The sequence below is a fragment of the Portunus trituberculatus genome, chromosome 15, assembly GCF_017591435.1.
Source record: "Portunus trituberculatus isolate SZX2019 chromosome 15, ASM1759143v1, whole genome shotgun sequence".
Taxonomy (NCBI): Eukaryota; Metazoa; Arthropoda; class Malacostraca; order Decapoda; family Portunidae; genus Portunus; species Portunus trituberculatus.
Genome location: NC_059269.1, coordinates 11,067,973 through 11,088,607, shown reverse-complemented (window position 1 = coordinate 11,088,607; position 20,635 = coordinate 11,067,973). Strand labels below are relative to the sequence as shown.

The 20,635-nt window shown below is 42.1% G+C and overlaps 1 long non-coding RNA gene across 1 annotated transcript; it reads left to right on the top strand.

The window, feature by feature from the left end:
• The first annotated feature begins 4,651 nt into the window (after window positions 1-4,651).
• LOC123504215 lies at window positions 4,652-19,949 on the top strand. Its single transcript, XR_006674755.1, has 3 exons — window positions 4,652-4,871; window positions 11,774-11,815; window positions 19,705-19,949. It is a non-coding gene; the product is annotated as an uncharacterized LOC123504215 (long non-coding RNA).
• The last annotated feature ends 686 nt before the right edge of the window (window positions 19,950-20,635 follow it).

Below are 20,635 nucleotides of genomic sequence, written 5' to 3'. Positions count from 1 at the left end.
CATGCATACGGATTCACTACACACACATCCACATCCCACACACACTTATCCGTCCACCTACCCACCCTCACACACCCTCACACACACACACACACACACACACACACACACACACAAAAAAAAAAAAAAAAAAAAAGTCACTCATCTGCCTATACCTTCCTACCAACACATGCATTCACCTAGCTACCCTCCCACACACACACACACACACACACACACACAGGTTTAATCAATAAATGAGTGTCTGCACAAACCCGCCGGTGTATCTGTTGTAATCCGGAGTGGAAGTCAGTGAGTGAAGGAAAAATGTGATGGGGAAAAAAGGAGTATTGAATAAAACAAGGTACAGGAAAAAATACATGAAAAAACACGAGAAAAATACGCAGGGAAAAGGAATAGTAAGAAAATATACGTAAAAAAATGCACACAAAAAGAAAAGATGAAAAAGAGGTGAAGGAGAATATGTCCCGTACAAAGAGACAAGGAAAAAGAGAAAAAAAAAAAAAAAAAAAAGACATAAGGAAAGAAGTCTGTTGGGTAAAACATGAAAAAAATAAATAAAGTATAAGACACTTGATATCACTACGTGTTTTAAATTCCCTTCGCAGTTGTTATTAAATTCATACGCCTTTACCGTTAAAACTTTTCTATTCACTTCAAAACTTTAAATGCCCAGGAAATATTTTCATTATCTCATTCACAACAGCGCGATGTGATTCATTAAGCGAGCACCGACGCACAGCAAACATGGGGATAACACAAAAAATGACACCCTAATAAGTTCCAATTACTTTTTTGTCAGCTGCTGAAAATAAGCCACTCACTGACTTCACACGAAAATATATTGCATGAGCACACGGCAGCAGCACATTCCCTGCCCCAGTAACTTGCTGCTCGTGTCATCTGTCTGGTCTCTCCCTGGTCAGGACACCACTCACTGCAGTCTGTGATGTTTAAAAGTCTGCGGGAGTTAAAATCATGCTTTCATAATATGTTTTTCAACATTTTGGTAATTTATAAAACGGCACAACTTTACTGGTTTTAGTTAGCGCACAACGTAACAGGAGACGTGAGAGATCAGTGGCAAACGCAATTGATTAATGGTAGGCTGTGTGCTATTCTAAAGACGGACTGAATTACAGCAAGCATCCACGTTCAGACTGACATGAGACAACCTGACATGATCCTGAAGAGACACTAACATGACTAATTCAATAACTTTTCATTTCGTTACATGACAAAGTGACGGACGTAGCACTTCAGTATTCATACCAGAGCGGCAGGCTGTCATTTGAACCACACTGGAGAAACGAGCCTTTTTTTCGTTGAAGGTAACTCAGCGATACCAAGAGGTCATTCTCTCACCCTGTCGCCTCCCTTTGCTGTCTCAAGTTCGCACGTCTTGCAGGGTTTGGTGAGAGCAAGGTCCATGAAGACGACTTTCCTTTGACTTTGAATGAGAGACACCCACTTTATAAAACACCTAAGTCTACTAAGTGTAAAAAAAAAAAAAAAAAAAAAAAATCAGCAAGAGAAAGCATGGAAAACCACTCATCACCCTCGTCAGTAACCTGATACGACGCCATCTTCTCCCTCCGAGGTGTCTTCACAGAGCAACAGCAGCACCACCACCACCACCAGCCATCAATCTCTCCCTGGTTGGTGGCTGTAGTATTCCCTGACTTCGCGTCTCCGAAAAATAGCGCGACAGCTGACAGGAACAGCGTCCGCCTTCCTGCACGCCTGTCGACCGCCGCCAGTGATGCAATTATAGTGTGAGGAGAAAAACATCCTGAGCGACAAATCGAACCGTCCCTTAGCGCAGCGCAACATGTAAGTAAAGGGAAAAGATAATGCGGGGATGAAAACACAGCAATCGCACAGCCACTAGATCACCGGAGCATGGAAAAGGGCAGCACAGTTTTCTCAAATTACTGCCGAGGAAAGCGCTACTTGCAGTTTTACCGAATAAACCTATGAATTTTGCACAGTTAGCGGCGCTGTTGAAAATTACATTCATTCGCACAACGCAGGTAGCAATACTGACGGGGATATTAACAAGACAAAGTTGCTCCTGTTGAAGAAATGACAATAATGCAAAATGTAATCACACAAGATTATCATCGAGGTCGTAAAACTGAGATAAAAAGAAACGATTGGAGTACAAAACACACAAGGGGCAGCGCAAACACACACACACACACACACACACACACACACACACACACACACACACACACATAAGGTACAATCAGCGACTATGTGGGTTTCAGAGGTGGACAAAGGGACGTGGCACACACAGTTCTCGCCCTGAAGTGCTGCTCACGGCTCAGCGATCAAGCACTTCACTCATGAATCACAGAGAGCGCTCCAGTTCCCTTTGTTTTTCGAAACCATAAGGTAGCATAGAACAACACAGTGCCAAGCCACGCCGTACGGAACTGCGTTTGTGTTTAAGAGTATGACGGCAACACACACACACACACACACACACACACACACACACACACAGCAATCCATCATCAAATCAGCACACATGACAGAGGTGACACACGAGTTGCCAGATTATCATAAAATTGATCAGCTCCGCCAATTTTCTACTTGAGCTGGTTGCCAACTAGTAAAGAAAAGCGCATCCCATTTGGCTCTCCTCGCCTCTTCACCTCTTCCCTTTCCTCCTCCTCCTTCTCCTCCTCCTCCTCCAAGGTAACAAGAAGGAGAAAAAGAATATACAACCGCTACCGTTTTCTCCGCTAAATCCATTCCAGGAGCGTCATGTGTCAGTGAGCTTCTCGTCAGCTGTGTCATGTGAAGGCAGCGCTTGGTTGTGTTTGGTGAGTGGACAGTGGCCGGTGTCGATTTCCTATAAGGGTGGGTCGTGCAGGTGGGCGGGGCAGGTGAAGGGCCGCGCAGGTACACTTGATAAACATGTTTCCCGCGACTAAATCATATTTCCTCGCGAATGGAGTCATGTTACTTGCTACAGAGAGAGAGAGAGAGAGAGAGAGAGAGAGAGAGAGAGAGAGAGAGAATTGGAGAGTTGATAAATATTTTCATGTCTCATGCGTTGAATAATTAATTAATTTGTCGACTGTTGATTTATTTGTGAACGAAAAACACCCAATTAATCTCATATTATAAAGGTCGCTCTTGACATTATCATTATTATTATTATTATTATTATTATTATTATTATTATTATTATTATTATTATTACTACCACTACTATCAAAATCATCACCATTCGTAAATCAACACCTCATCACCACCACCACCACCACTACCACCACCATCATTATCACCACTCCTAATCACACGTTGTTCTCTTCACACTTCGCTGAATCTCGTCTTTTCTTTCCTTTGCATTTCGTTATCTGGTCTTTGTTCCGCTTCCGTTGTATCCTTTTTCCTTTTCTTTCTTTTAAGTTTAGTTTTGTCTTTGTTTCTTGCGCTATTTTCATCCTTCTTGGTCTCTTTCTCGCTCCTTCACGCTTCCCTCCTTGTATGCGTGTGTGTGTGAGTACGTGTGTGTTCAGACGTGTTGATATATATGTACACGTTTGTTGCCTTTTTGCATGAAGGCGCTAGTGTGTTGTTGTACCTGCCTATGTATGTTTGTTTGCTCTGCCTGCATGTCATTATCCACGTGGTAATTGCAGCCCCAACCTGGCCGAGTGCAGGTGTGGGAGTGTGTGTGTCTTCAAGTCTTTTTCCTGTCCCGAGGTGGCTGTGGGGAGGAATCACACGGAAACACAAAGGAAAGACGAACAGAAACGTGTGAGAACTCCTGGTATGTCGTTGTTGTTTGATTTACGAGAGAGAGAGAGAGAGAGAGAGAGAGAGAGAGAGAGAGAGAGAGAGAGAGAGATAAAAACCCCACTGAATCACTCTTTAATCCTCTCTCTCTCTCTCTCTCTCTCTCTCTCTCTCTCTCTCTCTCTCTCTCTCTCTCTCTCTCTCTCTCTCTCTCTCTCTCTTATTCATTCCCCTTCTTCCCTTACTCGTTCTTATTTCACCTGCTTCCCCTTCTTGCACATTCACTCTTCCTCTTATTCGCTTCCCTCCTCCTCTTTCTTTATTCACTTGCCTCGCCAACCTTACTAGTTTGCTCCTTGTCCTCTTCTTCACCCTCCTCCTCATACTTCCTTCACCTCCTCCTACTTTCACCTGCTTCCACCACCATAATAAAGAAAGGAGCGAGGGAGGGAGGAAGGGAAGGGGAAAGAGGAGGGGAAGAGGAGGGGGAGGAGTGTTCGCGTGTTTCGTGGTCGTCCCCCATCCCTTCCACACCCCACACTCAAGTTCATGAATATTTAAGACACCATTTTACACTGGTGTTCCCCGTGGCCATGACAGGCGCTGTTCATTGTGCTTTCTCTCTCTCTCTCTCTCTCTCTGGCAATGGTTATTTTGTATGATCAGTTGTTTCATCAGTGTTAGTTCTTATCTCGCTCCTATAAAGTATGTTATTCAAATACCTCCGCGCTGGTAGTCTGTGCCTGAAGGGATCAGTGGAGGGGAGAAGCCTTCCTCTTTATTGTACCACACATTTGTCTTGTTCTGTGCGTAGCTAATCACAAACAACTTCGTAAAAGCCGAGTGATGTGGATTATTTTTTTGTTTGTTGTGTTCAATCGCAGGGCCGCATCAATGAGCTAATTGGAGGGCCTTCTGTTCTCTACCTGTATCGAATCGTCTCGGTGCGCCTCGGGTTGTGCTTCACGCCACACGGGACACAAGCAGCAGCTGTCTGGTGCTGGAGGGTCTGTGCTGGGCCCGCCACACTCACCACGGAGTTTCAAGGTTCTTCGCATTTTTTTCCTTAATTAGTCTTTACGAGAGTTGCAGAGAACGATGGGCTCCAATGACGGGTGAGTCTTATCATCGACGTCATATAATTACTGGGTTCCATGAAGCACTGCCCATGACCGGGAAATCTGAGCTCTAGGTCCGAAGTTCCTAGTGGGTGGCCAGTGCTCAGGGAAGAGGTAGCAGGTTTTGGAGGCGGTGGGGGAAGGAATGAGTCGAAGGCGAGTGTAATGAGTGATGTGATGAGGTGCGTTGACACAGAGTGAGTGGCCAGGATGTATCGGAATGCACAACGTTCTCTCAAAATGATGTTTACTCTTGCAGTCTGATTATATTCACTGCAATGCAACGAAAGAAAAGAACACTTTCTATTCCCATCAATAGCACAAGTACTTAACCTCTTCAGTGCTATGACGCGTTTCCATATTCATTCTGCTTACTATTTTGCGATCTTATACAACTTTAGAAACTTATGTGGGGATTAGAATTGTAAAGACTGTGGCTATTAATCTTCTGACCTCCATAAACCCTTCATGTCAATAAAATCGTCTAATCATACACAAACTCAAGGTAAAAATGCATCCCAATACTGAAGGGGTTGATTTTAACTTTTAGACTCTCATAAATGTTTTCATATATATTCCTATCAGAGGCAAGAACAAGGCATAAAAAAGGGAGATACATATTTGGTAAAGAAGACACATACGAATACTTATCGCACTGAGAGGATAATAATGTCCGTCCCTTCAGTCGTATAAGTAATCCATGTAAATAAACTCGCCACCTGACACCACCACCTTCAATAAATATCAAGCGAAGTAGTGAGGCGATAAATCCACTTTTGGGAGTGCGGACAAGTAGAAATAACTAGAAACATTCACCGTAACGAGACAAAATAAAACCTTGTCGCGCCTTGTCCAGTCTCAATCTCACACCACATCCTTTTTTTCAAACTTCTTTTTCTTTCAATGAAGCAAAAGGAGTATGAAAGAAAAAGCAGCCAGAAAAACATAGAAAAGTTTCGCGGAACGAAATAAAAGCTTGGAGTGTGTCCCCCTCAGCCGAGCAGGTAATCCACTTTAACAACGAGCATGTTGGAAATAGAAAGCAGCAGAATCACCCAGCCGGAAGAAAGCGGCGTGATGAGTTTAATCCCACTACAACAAAGCGCTAATCTGCTTGTGTTTGAAGAGTCAATGATTTTTTACTCTAATTACTGATTCCAAAAGTCTATTTCATCCAATGACTTGAATATCTGCGCTTACATTGCTCCGTGACGTGATTAAAATTTCTCTTTCTTTTAATCACCGCGACAGGTGGTAATTCAGATACACGACAACGTTAATCAATTTATATTTCCGCTGCATTAACGATGGATTACCTCCCTACCGGCCTTTTGATTTTTCCTTTCCTTGCCTCCGGAGAATCCACGGCAACTGTTGACCTTTCTTGTCGCGAAGGGGGACGCCGCAACGGGACCATTCTCTCTCTCTCTCTCTCTCTCTCTCTCTCTCTCTCTTGTTCTATCTGTCTTTTATCTCTATCTCTTGCCCTTGTCCATGTCTTTGTCGTTCTGTCTGTCTGTATATCTGTATGCCTGTCTTCCACCCCCCCTCTCCTCTCTCTTTTTCTCTCTCTCTCTCTTGCTTTTGTTTTGTGTATTTGTCAGTACCTTACTGTCTGCCAATCAGTGTCTGCCAGTCATTCATTCATTCATTCACTCTCTCTCTCTCTCTCTCTCTCTCTCTCTCTCTCTCTCTCTCTCTCTCTCCGTCAGTCACCAATACCACTCGAGCCTGTCAAGTCTTCACATGTTTATCCGCTTTATGCTCTGAGTTCCAGATATAATTCCGTGTTGAAAGCGACAAGTATGACCGGCTGATCTTTATACACGCTAACACGACAAATATTTAATGGCAGGTCAGTGGGGGGGAGATTCCGTTTATCTTCACAATTTGCCGCCAATTTCCATGCCATTTTTACTCGCCTCCATTTCCCGGATGACGTGTAAACAGAGACGCATGTAAATCTTAGCTTGATCCTCGTATTTGTTGTTTTATTTCCTTTATTTACGTATTCTTTTTCTTTCGTGATTTTTATTTAATTTCTCGTTTTGAGGCAGATACGCTTTTGTTTGCTTATTTTCAGGAGAGAGAGAGAGAGAGAGAGAGAGAGAGAGAGAGAGAGAGAGAGAGAGAGAGAGAGAGAGAGAGAATAACAATAACAAAATGAAAATAGAGAGAGAAAAAGAAGAGAGACAAACTAAAAAAGAGAAAAGTAGATAGGAGAGAGAGAGAGAGAGAGAGAGAGAGAGAGAGAGAGAGAGAGAGAGAGAGAGAGAGAGAGAGAGAGAGACGGAGAAAGACACCAGATGGCAGGTTATTTTGTATGCACGCCACCATGTCCGTATCTTGCTCTTACCACCACATTTGTGCCTCACCTTTCCCTCCTCCTCCTCCTCCTCCTCCTCCTCCTCCCCTCCAACCCCCTGAGCTCACTTACCTACGTACACTCATACCTGTGACAAATTTAATGCTGCAGATTCGTATATTTACTTTGCACAACAGTGGAATTATGAATTTTTGTCTTGTTCAGTGTTGTACTTTATCGTGTACGTGTGTGTGTGAACGTGTGTGTGTGGAGAGGAGTAAGGGAAACACAAACACACACAGTATCAGATAGGTTAATAACCCCTTCAGTGCTGGGACACATTTTTACTTTGAGATTTGTGTACGATTAGACCATTTTGTTGACATTAGGAAGGGTCTATGGAGGTCAGAAGATTAATAGCCAGTCTTCATTATTTTAATCCTCCTCATGAGTTTCTGAATTTGTATAAAATCACCAAACAGTAAGCAGAATGAATCTGGAAACGCGTCATTTTTGTGTATGATTAGACCATTTTATTGACATTAAGAAAGGTCTATGGAGGTCAGATGATTAATTACCACAGTCTTCATTACCTAAATCCCCCTCATAAGTTTCTGAAGCTGTATAAAATCACCAAATAATAAACAGAATGAATATGGAAAGACGCCATTTGTGTATGACTAGAACATTTTCTTGACATTAGGAAAGGTCTACGGAGGTCAGAAGATTAATAACCACAGTCTTCACTAATTTAAAACTTCTCATGAGCTTCTGAAGCTGTATAAAATCACCAAACAGTAAGCAGAATGAATATGGAAACACGTCATGATGCTCAAGGGGTCAAGTTTCGAACACCGTGGAATGTGTGTTGGGTGTTGAGTCGACTCCTAGATTGCCACACAAGCTCGCCGCCGCTCGCCACACTAATAATGCTGACGCTAATGAGCACTGCCAACGCATGAACGCGGGAAAAGAACACAGGGAGCGTAAAGGAAAACAGGCACGGTAATAACCTTAATGGCAGACCACGGTGAGGAAAAACAAGAGTGAGGACGAGGAGGAACAACTGCCGCTCAGGCATTAAACATGATCAACGAGGGCAGGGGGGTAAGAAAAAAGAAGGAAACAATGTAACAGGGAGGGAAATTGGTAGTAAATATAGATAACAAACTAGCATAAATAAAAAAAAGAATAGTAGTAGCGCTTGAATACGACGAAAGAGAGAGAGAGAGAGAGAGAGAGAGAGAGAGAGAGAGAGAGAGAGAGTAAGAAAATAAAAGGAAAAAAAAGACGGAAGTGAATAGATGATACTGATAGATAAATATTGTAACACGGCAGCAAATTGAAAATATATATAAGAAACAAATACACGATAAACGAGTATGAACGTAAAACGGAGAAGAGCTTGAGTATTAATAATCACTTGTGTAGAAAGAAAGAGAGAAAAAAAGAAAGAAAGAAAGACAGGGAAGTGAATAGATGATACACGCTAATAGACAAATGGATAATAAACTCAAACAAAGGAAGAAAAAGAAATACAAAAGAGAATAATCAGGAAAGACAAAGTGAAAGAAGGAAAGAAATGAAGCAAAGGGAAGGAGATAATTAAATAACTAATATATGTAAATAAATACTTGTATATCATGAAGGGGTCGAGGATAAAGGAATATGACCAAAGAGAGGGATAAAGAGAAAGAATAAAGGGAGAGGGGAGGTGAATATAGCCGCAGATAAATAAATTGAATAGATAAACCATTTCAATTCAGATAAAAAGAAAAGAAGAGAGAAAAAGGCCCATATTCTGAAGCACTTCCACTCCACACCTTCACTATTTTCAAATGGCTTTAGTTGAAGTGTCATGAATTTCTAAGGATGTTTTCGTAATTCTAGTGACATGTTAACAAGTTTTCTGCATTATCAACAGGACAAATACTCTTTAGAACTCGGCTAGTCGTCTCTGTGGTCTTAAAAAATGGTTGCAGTGAGAGAGGAAATGTTTCTGAATATGGCGCATAAAAGAAGGTAAGGAAATGACGCTGTGTCGAGGAAAACAAACAAACCACACAAAACAAAAAGCAAATATTACGAAGAGTCCAACAGCCGAGACACAACCAAGATAGAAAAAAATAGAGAAAAAAAGAAGGAAAAGGTATGTTTGAGTCGAGTAAAACAAACAAATCACACAAAACAAAAGAATAACAAGAACCTGACGAAAAAAAAAAAAAAATCAAGTAAGAGGACGGTTTCCATTCAGATCACGAAGAATTCAACAACCGACACACAACACATAAAAAAAAAGAAAAAAAGTAAGAAAAAGATACCGTGTCGAGAAAAACAACACAAAATAAAAAGAAAACAAGAATCTGACAAAAAAATATATAGTAAAAGAACGATTTTCATTCAGATTACGAAGAGTCTAACAGGCAAGACACAACCAGCCGTCGTGTACACAGATCAAGACAACACATTCCTCTGTGATAAGCCTGGACCTCCCTTGCAACTCCCCTGTACCTGTAAACACAAGAGGGACTGCGGCGGAAAATGTTGTGGGGAGGAGCAGCGGGGAGAGAGACAGATCAAGTGAGATGCAGCACATTCCAGGAATAGCTGAGTGAACATCCGAGACAGGAGGAGAGGGGAAGAGGAACCGGGCGAGCTTGGCGTTCTTGGAATAATCTCGCAGGGAGGGCTGGATGATAAAACTAATTGTGTATTGATTGTGTGTCGAGTAAAGACTGGTATGATAAGTGAATTGTTGAAAGGACGCGGGTAAAGATGCGGAGGTGTGGCCACGAGGATGTACAATCGTCAGGAACATCTAGCAGGGTTCTTGTGTTGGGGAGTAAGATCACAAAGGGAATAGGGAATGCATGGTTAAGCAACAGGTGAAGCATCTCTCTCTCTCTCTCTCTCTCTCTCTCTCTCTCATCCCTTTTGTGTGTGGTGTGCGCGGGATTCCCTTTCTCCCTGCTTGTATAAACGAACATCTTGGTGTACTAAATGTGATCTTAACCCTTTCAGTACCATGCCGCGTTTTCATACTCATTGTGCTTACTATTTGGTGATTTTATGCAGCTACAGAATAGTACCGACTGTGGACATTAATTTTCTCTCCTCAATAGACCCTTCCTAATGCCAATAAAATTGTGTAATCACATAAAAAGTAAAGGTAAAAATTTGTCCCTGTATTGAATGGGGTAAAAAATGGATTATGGACATGAAGAAGATGAGTTTTTGAATCAGATAACATTGATTTCCTCTCTTTATTTCCATATTCATTCCATTCACGGTATTCGCTGTGATGAGTAGCCTGGTTCCCGATGAGAGGCAGATGAAACACTCCTACCTGTGTCCAGACGGGATGAGGAGGAATGTCATGAAAGATTATTTCTCCCTTTTTAACGTTCCGCCCACAATCCAATTTCGCATTTTAATCAACTATGAAGCCTTATCCCGCCGAACTGAGCCCAAATTCATGTCGCTGCAATTCCAGTCACAATATGAAAGTCACATTTTTCCTTTGTCCCTCTCTCAATACGGACATTAACCCCATTACTCAACATTTCCATCAGATTCCACGCGCTGCCGCCGGGGTCAGGGAATATATGTCGGGGATAACCGTTACATTCGTCCCTTGTGATCTGTAGAGAATATATGGATGGGCACCACGAAATACCTGGCCTCACCTGATAACAGCGTGATGATAAATGGTTCACTCTGCTCCCCTCCATTCGCTGCCTTTCTATTCTGGTTCTAGACGTCTGTTCAAGTTTCCGAGGCTGCTCTTGTTTGTGATGGAATGAGAGAGTGATTGAGTAGTAAATAAGGAGATGGAGACAAAGATAACACACACGCACGCGTAGATAAATAGATAGATAGACATTCAGATAGTTTATTGTCCACAGTGCATTACATTTTATAAACAATGATAGAAAAATATGCAACTATTTCACTGATATTCCCAACATTAGCAGCAATACTTCATAGCAAATATATGATTATCCACAAATATACATTTATCTTATATTCATACATCTTATTCTAATGGTATATAAACAGTTGCAACCACACACACACACACACACACACACACACACACACACACACACACACACACACACACACACACACACACACACACACACACACACACACACACACACACACACACACACACACACACACACACACACACACACACACACACACACACACACACACTCTCTCACACACACACACACTCTCTCTCTCTCACACACACACACACTCTTTCTCTCTCTCACACACACACACACACACACACACACACACACACACACACACACACACACACACACTCTCACACACACACACTCTCTTTCTCTCTCACACACACTCTCTCTCTCTCTCTCTCTCTCTCTCTCTCTCTCTCTCTCTCTCTCTCTCTCACACACACACACACACACACACACACACACACACACACACAAACATGTTAAGTGTCCAATTTCTTTTGTGAGGGAAATTACAGCACGACTAACTAGTTCTGAAGGCGTTTCCTGCTGTGTTTCTGAACGTGTCTTTATTATCAGTTTCTCTTTTCTTTTACATTCAGTTCACCTGCTGCGCGCCAAACCAGTCCAGGACGCACCGACAGGTACTTATTTACTTAGTTTGCCTTTTTATACCAATCATGTACCGATCTTCCTTCTTTCTATTCATTTTTGTTGCGTCTTTATTAGCAACGTAACTGTTTCAAGTCACTCGTATGTTCTTTTTTTCTTTCCAATTTTTGTTTTTTAATTTGAGGGTTCTTTTTTTGTATTTCCGTAGCTTTTGTATATTTGTCCTCTCAACTCAGATGCTTCTTCTTTTTCTTTTAATATTCTAGTGTCTAATATATGGCTTTACTTTGCACCACTCATGTTCTTTCTCTTCTTTTTTTTATCTGTATTCTCTCTATCATTAACACATTCGTACTAGAACGCATTTTTACCTTGAATTTTGGGTGTGACTAGACGATTTTATTGACATAAGAAGGGTTTATGAAGGTCAGAAGATTAATGGCCAGAGTCTTCACTATTTTAATCCCCCACATGAGTCTCTGAAACTGTATCAGTCACCAAATAGTAAGAAGAATAAATATGGAAACTCGTCTTGGAACTGAAGGGATTAGAATCTTTCTACATAAAGTTGGATATTAATTAAACCATCATAGATTGACAATACCCAAGAGAAACAAAGCTCGTAGATATATAAAAAAAATCAAGCTATCATAAACCTAACCTCTACGTCCTTGTTATACACCTGTACCTGCTATGTAACCTTCCTCCACGTCACCTGTGTCCCCTTTTTTTGCCATTTATCATTACTATTATTCTGTTCACTTCCCATGTCTCTTAATCTCCACCGTCTTGCTTCGCTCTTGGGGGACAAAGCAACATAAGTCCACGGGGTCCCACCAAGGTGATATTTCCCATGTATCGATTTACGCTCTTTGTTACCAGAGTTGCAAATATAAACTTTTTGCTAGTCACTACAACGGTGCTCGCCTTTTTTTCTTCCTTTTTCTTATCGTCAGCCAGTCAAGAGGATCGGCTAAACATTCTCCCAGTGATATGTATGAGGCGGGGACGGCGGGGCTTGGCGTGTGACGTTGTGTGACAGGGCGCGTCTCTCAACGGGACTTGCTTCATTTATCTCGATCCGCCACGACACAGGAAAAATAATTGGCAAACGGTATAAAGCTGAATGGAAGGGGATTCGCTGAGGTGGGAGGAGCGACACCACGGGTACATGCGGTTCTATCAGAGAGAGAGAGAGAGAGAGAGAGAGAGAGAGAGAGAGAGAGAGAGAGAGAGAGGGGGGGGGGGTGGATGCAGTAACAATATATATTTAGTTCACCCTAATATCCCTTCAGCAAACTGACGTCCTTTGCCATTCACTTGTAGGAACATGCATGCATACACATTCTTGGCTCGAGGGAGTGTCTCTGCGCCTCGCCCCTGACTGGAGGTGGACAGGTATTACATAGCTAGGGCGGGCCGGGGACAGGTGTACGTGTCGCCGGCAGGTCTCAGGTGTACTAACGGTGACAGGCAGGCCAGGCCGCTCAGCCACTCTGCCAGCCTTGCCGCGAGGCCGTCCTGGAGGAGGAGGAGGAGGAGGAGGAGGAGGAGGAGGAGGAAGAAGAAGAACCCGTTCACAAGTCCTGATTTGCCTCTCACTCCCAGTAATTTGATACGAGCCTGAATTCAGACCTTCGACGCATAAAATATAATCAAGGCAGTGAGGACGAGTTTTACTGATGGTGAACAAACTCGGGACACTTAACGCCGCAGCTTAGTTTTTATTGTTTTCCTTTTACGTGGACCAAGCAAACCTGCACAATAGTTCTTTCCAAGCGTCCCGCCACCCATATGTGAAAAGTGCATAATTCCTGAGGGTGACAGTGATTAGTGTCAGGAGGAGCCTCGATGAGTGACAGGTGAGGCGGAGCGAAGCGAGGTGATTTACAACCTGCCCACCTCTACATACCTCCGCCCAGGGGTGCTGGTTTACACGTTCCACAGAGGACGCCAGGCTCGTGTAAACGTCAGCCTTTGTCACAGTCAATCACACCAGCTTTCTCTTTACACGGGGCGCGGCGACATGTTTACTGCTGCATTAGCGCGAATGTATTCAACCCGAGTGTCACTAACTTTTACAAGCGCATTAAGGACTTGCACCTGGCCAGCATAAATTTGTTCCTCAGCTTGTAATGTGAATCCTTGCGGCCGCAGTACACCTGTGTCTCGCCGACGAACCAAAGACTGACCATGGTCTTCCTTAATGTTGCTGTCTTCGACCTCGTCACTGGAAATGTCAATAGAAAGAAGGAAAGTGTGTGGGGAGGAGGGGCACGTTTCGTTGGGTTGGGGCGTTTAGGAGCAGGTTGTTGGACGTGTAGAGGAGCAAGTGTTGGTTGTGGTTGGGACAGGTGCCCGCTGCGTGGGTGTGTTGGGAGGCTAATGTTTAGCTGTGTGGGAACAAGTGTTAGATGTTTGGGGATCAAATATACTCGGTGAATGGGGAGCAAGTGTTACGTGTGTGGGGAACAAATATTTAGAGTGTGGAGGGAACGACTATGTGTGTGTGTGTGTGTGTGTGCGCGCGTGTGTGCGTGCGCATGTGCGTGTGCGTGTGTTTCACTGTTTGATCTGCTGCAGTCTCTGACGAGACAGCCAGACGTTACCCTACGGAACGAGCTCGGAGCTCATTATTTCCGATCTTCGGATAGGCCTGAGACCAGGCACACACCACACACCGGGACAACAAGGTCACAACTCCTCGATTTACATCCCGTACTTACTCACTGCTAGGTGAACAGGGGCTGCACGTGAAAGGAAACACACCCAAATATTTCCACCCGGCCGGGGAATCGAACCCCGGTCCTCTGGCTTATGAAGCAAGCGCTCTAACCACTGAGCTACCGGGTGTGTGTGTGTGTGTGTGTGTGTGTGTGTGTGTGTGTGTGTGTGTGTGTGTGTGTGTGTGTGTGTAGAAGGGCATAAGGTTGGTATGCTGAAGTGACAAGAATTTAGTGAGTAGTGGAGACAAGAGCATGTGTTAGCTACATGTGTGGAGGGAGGAAGGAGAAACTCAGCCTGCATAGGAAATGGGAACAAGTATTTTGCGTTCAGGGAGAATTATATAGTTATATGATGTATGAAAGAGATGTATTAGGGGAGAGAAAAGGTGTTTTGTGTGTAGTAGAAAAAAAGTTTGGTGTGGAAGGACATGTATTTGGTGCGTGGGTGGATAGAACATGTGTTTGGGGTGTGTGGGGAGAACAGATGTTTGTGAGGAAGAAAATATACCTGGTGCTGTGAGAACAGGTGTGTTATGTGGGGACCGAGCGCTCGCTGCCTACAAAATATTCATGCCTGCAGTGGCGTGACGAGTTACTGGCGCAAGTTTGAGGCCGCCAGTAGGAAAATGGTGCAGGAACAGCAACAAATATGACCCGAATGTCAGATGTCAATACTAAACCCACACCAATACCTGTCCCATCACAAACAAGCTTACATCTATGAAGTAAAATGCCTCAAAGCGTCTTATTTTTTTCTTTTTCGAAGCTATCAACAAAATAAAAGGATACACGGACACCAAGCAAAATCTCAAAACAAAAACCCTTCACCGCTGAGAGTAATGCACTCACCCCCCTCAGAAAAATATAAGAAATAAATATGAAAGAGGACAAACTACAAGCGGCTTACTCAGTCAACACACGCCTCGCTGCACAAACTATCAGCGAGTGACAACACCCAGTCACATCAACATTCCATTAAAGCGTCCACCACACACACACACACACACACACACACACACACACACACACACACACACACACACACACACACACACACAGAATCAAAGAGTAAGACAGCATCAGAATGAAAATAAATAGATACATCCAGAACCCCTTCAGTACCATGACGAGTTTCCATATTCATTCAGCTTACTATTTGGTGATTTTATACAGCTCCAGAAACTTATGTGGGGGATTAAAATAGTGAAGACTGTGGCCATTAATCTTGTGACCTCCATAGACTCTTCCTAATGTGAATAAAAATGGTCTAATCGTACACAAATCTCTAGGTAAAAATGTGTCCCAGTATTGAAAGAGGTAATAATATGAATTTACGTGTTGTTTCGCTGGCTTCGTGAATGCTGCTGATACACTGATACTTAACAGGGAGATAGAGTATTGGTTCGAATCATAGATGAGTAATACCGAGACACACTTCAGAGATTCGACTCGTTCATAAGTTGCCGCATGTTACTCATTACACTTAAAACTTTGATAGTACGTTACTTTTTAATTCCTAGACTTGATTGAACTAGGAATAAAACAAAAAAGTCACCTGGTATATGTTTCGAAGGATGATGTCTGAAGAAATTACGGATAAAACTTTACACGAGTATGTTAAAAGAAACCTAAGCTGTCAAAGTCGCTAACCCCTTCAATACTGGGACATATTTTTACCTCGAGATTTGTATACGATTAGACCATTTCATTGACATTAGGTAGGGTCTAGAGAGGTCAAAAAATTAATGACTAGAATCTTCACTAAATTAATCTCCCACACGAGTTTATGAAGCTGCATAAAACCACCCAAAGTAACCAGAATGAATATGGAAACGCGTCATGGTGACTGAAGGAATTAAGGAGGGAGTTTCACCTCAGCAAATCATACTAGTACAGACACATGTGCACCTTCCAACAGCATCACGAAGTTAAGCCTCCAGATGCAATGTTTATATACGTACAGAGCTGAACGGGGGAAACATGCCTCGGTGTAAATAAATAAAGATTAAATAGAGAAAACAAACAAGGGAGGGACTGCCAACAAAGCGAGAAGGACGACCGCTGGAGTTGTAGCCGCAGGAGAGAGAGAGAGAGAGAGAGAGAGAGAGAGAGAGAGAGAGAGAGAGAGAGAGAGAAAAAGAATGTAAAAATAAATCAGACTGACTTCAGCTCCCTGTCTCTCCCCAACACACACAACAAAGTGCTGAGGTGAGGTTGAGTGATGAAAACACGTCTGGTAAATTAGTGGAAGCGGTTCACCCTGTCAGTGTCACGGCCACTCCCTTGCATAACCCAGGCCCTTCTTGCTCACTCCCCTCACCTTACCCATCAACTCTCTCACACTCTCTCACGACGACTGTTTCTAAAGGCTGTAGTTGATACTCATGTTTTTAAGGGTATTTTTTTATGGTTCTGGTGATGGATTAGCAAGATTTCGAGTTGATCATAAGGAGAAACTGTCTTGAAAACCTGGCTAGTCGTGTATGGGGACTTGAAAAATTGTCGTGGTAAGAGACCAAGGCGTTTCCGAATATGATCGTCTGTCTCTCACACTGAGACTTGCTCTTTCTCCCACCTTTCAACACACACACACACACACACACACACACACACACACACACACACACACACACACACTCACACGGTTCTCGCCACACATGTTAAGTAAAGTACCCGAGATATATAATGTAATTTAGAAAAGTTGAAAAGCCGCACATGTGTTGGCTCTCCTTCAATACACACACTCACTGCTCCGTAGATATAAAGGCAGCGTCGAGATAGCGTAATGATATCATAATGAATTAATCAGTTCATTAATAGGGAATCAGCTCTTACGCACTCACAGGAAAATTAATGAATAGAATATTGTTTGAGTGTGTAATCACGTCAGCGGCGAAAAATGTTAACGTAATTTCTCAGTGTAGATCAAAGGGCAGCTTGTCGAGTGGTGTCACGGATTGCTTATCAGATTTGCTTCGACTAAAGTTTTCAACACACACGATTAAAGGCTCGAGTCGTGAAAAGTGCACGGTAAAACTCACAGTAAAAACAGAAGAGAACGTAACACGCACACACGCACGCACACACACACACACACACACACACACACACACACACACACACACACACACACACACACACACACACACACACACACACACACACACACACACACACACACACATATATTTCTTTCTTTCTCTCTCTCTCTCTCTCTCTCTCTCTCTCTCTCTCTCTCTCTCTCTCTCTCTCTCTCTCTCTCTCTCTCTCTCTCTTACCTTTCCACAGGTGTTCCCTGAGCATGGGGCAAGAGCGGGTCGGTGTGGTACAGCTGTGAGGTTATTTGTACCAAGAAAAACATTATTGATATTTGGAAATTTAATATAGTAAAACTTCTTAGAGTTACAAAATAAGCTACATAATATAATATATTTAGTACTTTCGTTCAAAAGGCGGAGAGAGAGAGAGAGAGAGAGAGAGAGAGAGAGAGAGAGAGAGAGAGAGAGAGAGAGAGATATATATATATATATATATATATATATATATATATATATATATATATATATATATATATATATATATATATATATATATATATATATATATATATATATATATATATATATATATATATATATATATATATATATATATATATATATATATATATATATATATATATATATATATATATATATATATATATATATATATATATATATATATATATATATATATATATATATATATATATATATATATATATATATATATATATATATATATATATATATATATATATATATATATATATATATATATATATATATATATATATATATATATATATATATACTATTTACCGGAATGCACACACACTTAAAGAAATAAAAAAAGAAAAGAAAGAGGTAAAAGTATCGAGAGATGTTAAACAAAGGACATGACACTTAGAGAGCAACAAATTACTGTAAGCGGACCACGAACACCAACGAGATATACTGGAGCTGTGGGAATAATAGAGGGGCCGTGAATAGCTGAGTGGATCGTGTCAGTCTTGTGTCTTCTGATAGCCAACTTTGCTAGACCTAATGTTATCTTAATGTCACGACTATCATCATTGTTACATTGCTATTAGTTCCACTTTAGTAGTAGAAGTAGTAGTAATAGTAATACTAATTATTGTTGTTGTTGTTGTTAATTATCATTTCATTTGTTTGTAATCCTGATGGTGATGTATACTTGTCCTCGTAACACTATGGAAGTTATTGAGGTGCCTTTGTTTGCCTGTGTCCTGCAGAGACAGTTGTGTTCACAGTGTTGCAGTTGACGAACACGAACATTGTTTTCTCATGAAGTGGAACTCAAGTTCTGAATGATTTTCTTGGTCTTTAATCTTCATTTTATTTGAAATAAAGATCGAAGACACAATCATGTGGGAAAGAATAGAAATAAAGACCTTGCGTTGATTTCTCGGCATAGAAAGCAACTTAACGTTCAGGCAAAGGTTAACATAAGTAATTTGTGTTGAGACTCCGTGACATTTTTGTATGCTGGTATCTGGGTCATTCCCTAATTCTTTTAAATACCACCTGCTAAACAACTCATACGCCATTTCACACACACACACACACACACACACACACACACACACACACACACACACACACACACACACACACACACACACACACACACACACACACACACACACACACACACACACACACACACACACACACACACACACACACACACACACACACACACACACACACACATATATATATATATATATATATATATATATATATATATATATATATATATACATATATAAATAATGTGGTGAGGAAGTTGTAAGCGTAAAGATTGTAGCCTGAAGGTGGGCGTGAGGTGGAGTATCACCACCCCGGGCTGAAGTGCATGACATACTCCCCAACCCGCACCGTGACAACCTCCCCCGCCTGGCTGCGTGCGTGTCCGGGGCTCGTTCAAGTAGCACAATAATATTCATGTCCAGGTCGCAAATTTTCCGCTCTTTTAACCCGCCTCGCACCCGCGTCTTGAGGTCCCGTGACACAAACATAGGGCGCGTTTCGGCCCTTCAAGTACCGCCCTGCACGCACGGGCACCACCACCTCCTGAGTAAGATATGACTCCATCCTCCTGCAACTTTTTCTTCCTTTCCCCGACAGCACACTACGTGGAGTTACACAAAAGTATCTTACAAATAACAGACGGAGTGAGATTCTTGGCGCTGTCGTAGCCGTCACTGGATAATCACTAGAGCTGCCACCGCCGCCATCACCGATACCTTCATCACAGCATGTTCTCAAATTATAATGATCAGAAAGGCTACCAAATAACATGCACGAGTCTCATCCTGCACACAACTGGTTCTCAACACGTGATGGCAGTTGCTTTGGACAAAACAAATTAAGCGGCCAGGATATCGACAAGCTGTTCTAATAATTCATGTCGAAATAATGTTTTGTGAATAGTAAATCCTAATCCTTAATTGCAGTAGAGTAAATATCCACACAACACGGCACGGTATCAACACTCCACGGGCCGCTGATGAAACGCCAGCACTGAAACAACACAGCTCAGCATTGTGGGTAAATAACACGGTTGGGAGAATGTTGAGAAAAATAACATTCTTTTAATCCCTTCAGTACAATGACGCGTTTTCATACTCATTCTGATTACTATTTGGTGATTTTGTACAGCTTCAGAAACTTATGTGGGGTTTAAAATAGTGAAGATTCTGGCCATCAATCTTCTGACCTCCATAGACCCTTCCTAATACCAATAAAATCGTTTAATCACACCGAAAACTGAAGGTAGAAATGTGTTACAGTCCTGAAGAGGTTAACTTCACATTGAAAGAAGAAAGGCAAAAAGATTAATTCAATATATATGTACACACACACACACACACACACACACACACACACACACACACACACACACACACACACACACACACACACACAGAGTAAACTTAATACCTGCAAACTCACCCAAAGAAAGCTATCCTGTCTACAATATATAAACATTATCAATAAGAGTGGAAGAGAACTTAAGGTAACGATAGGTATTGATGCCCAAAAAAACATCCCCTGT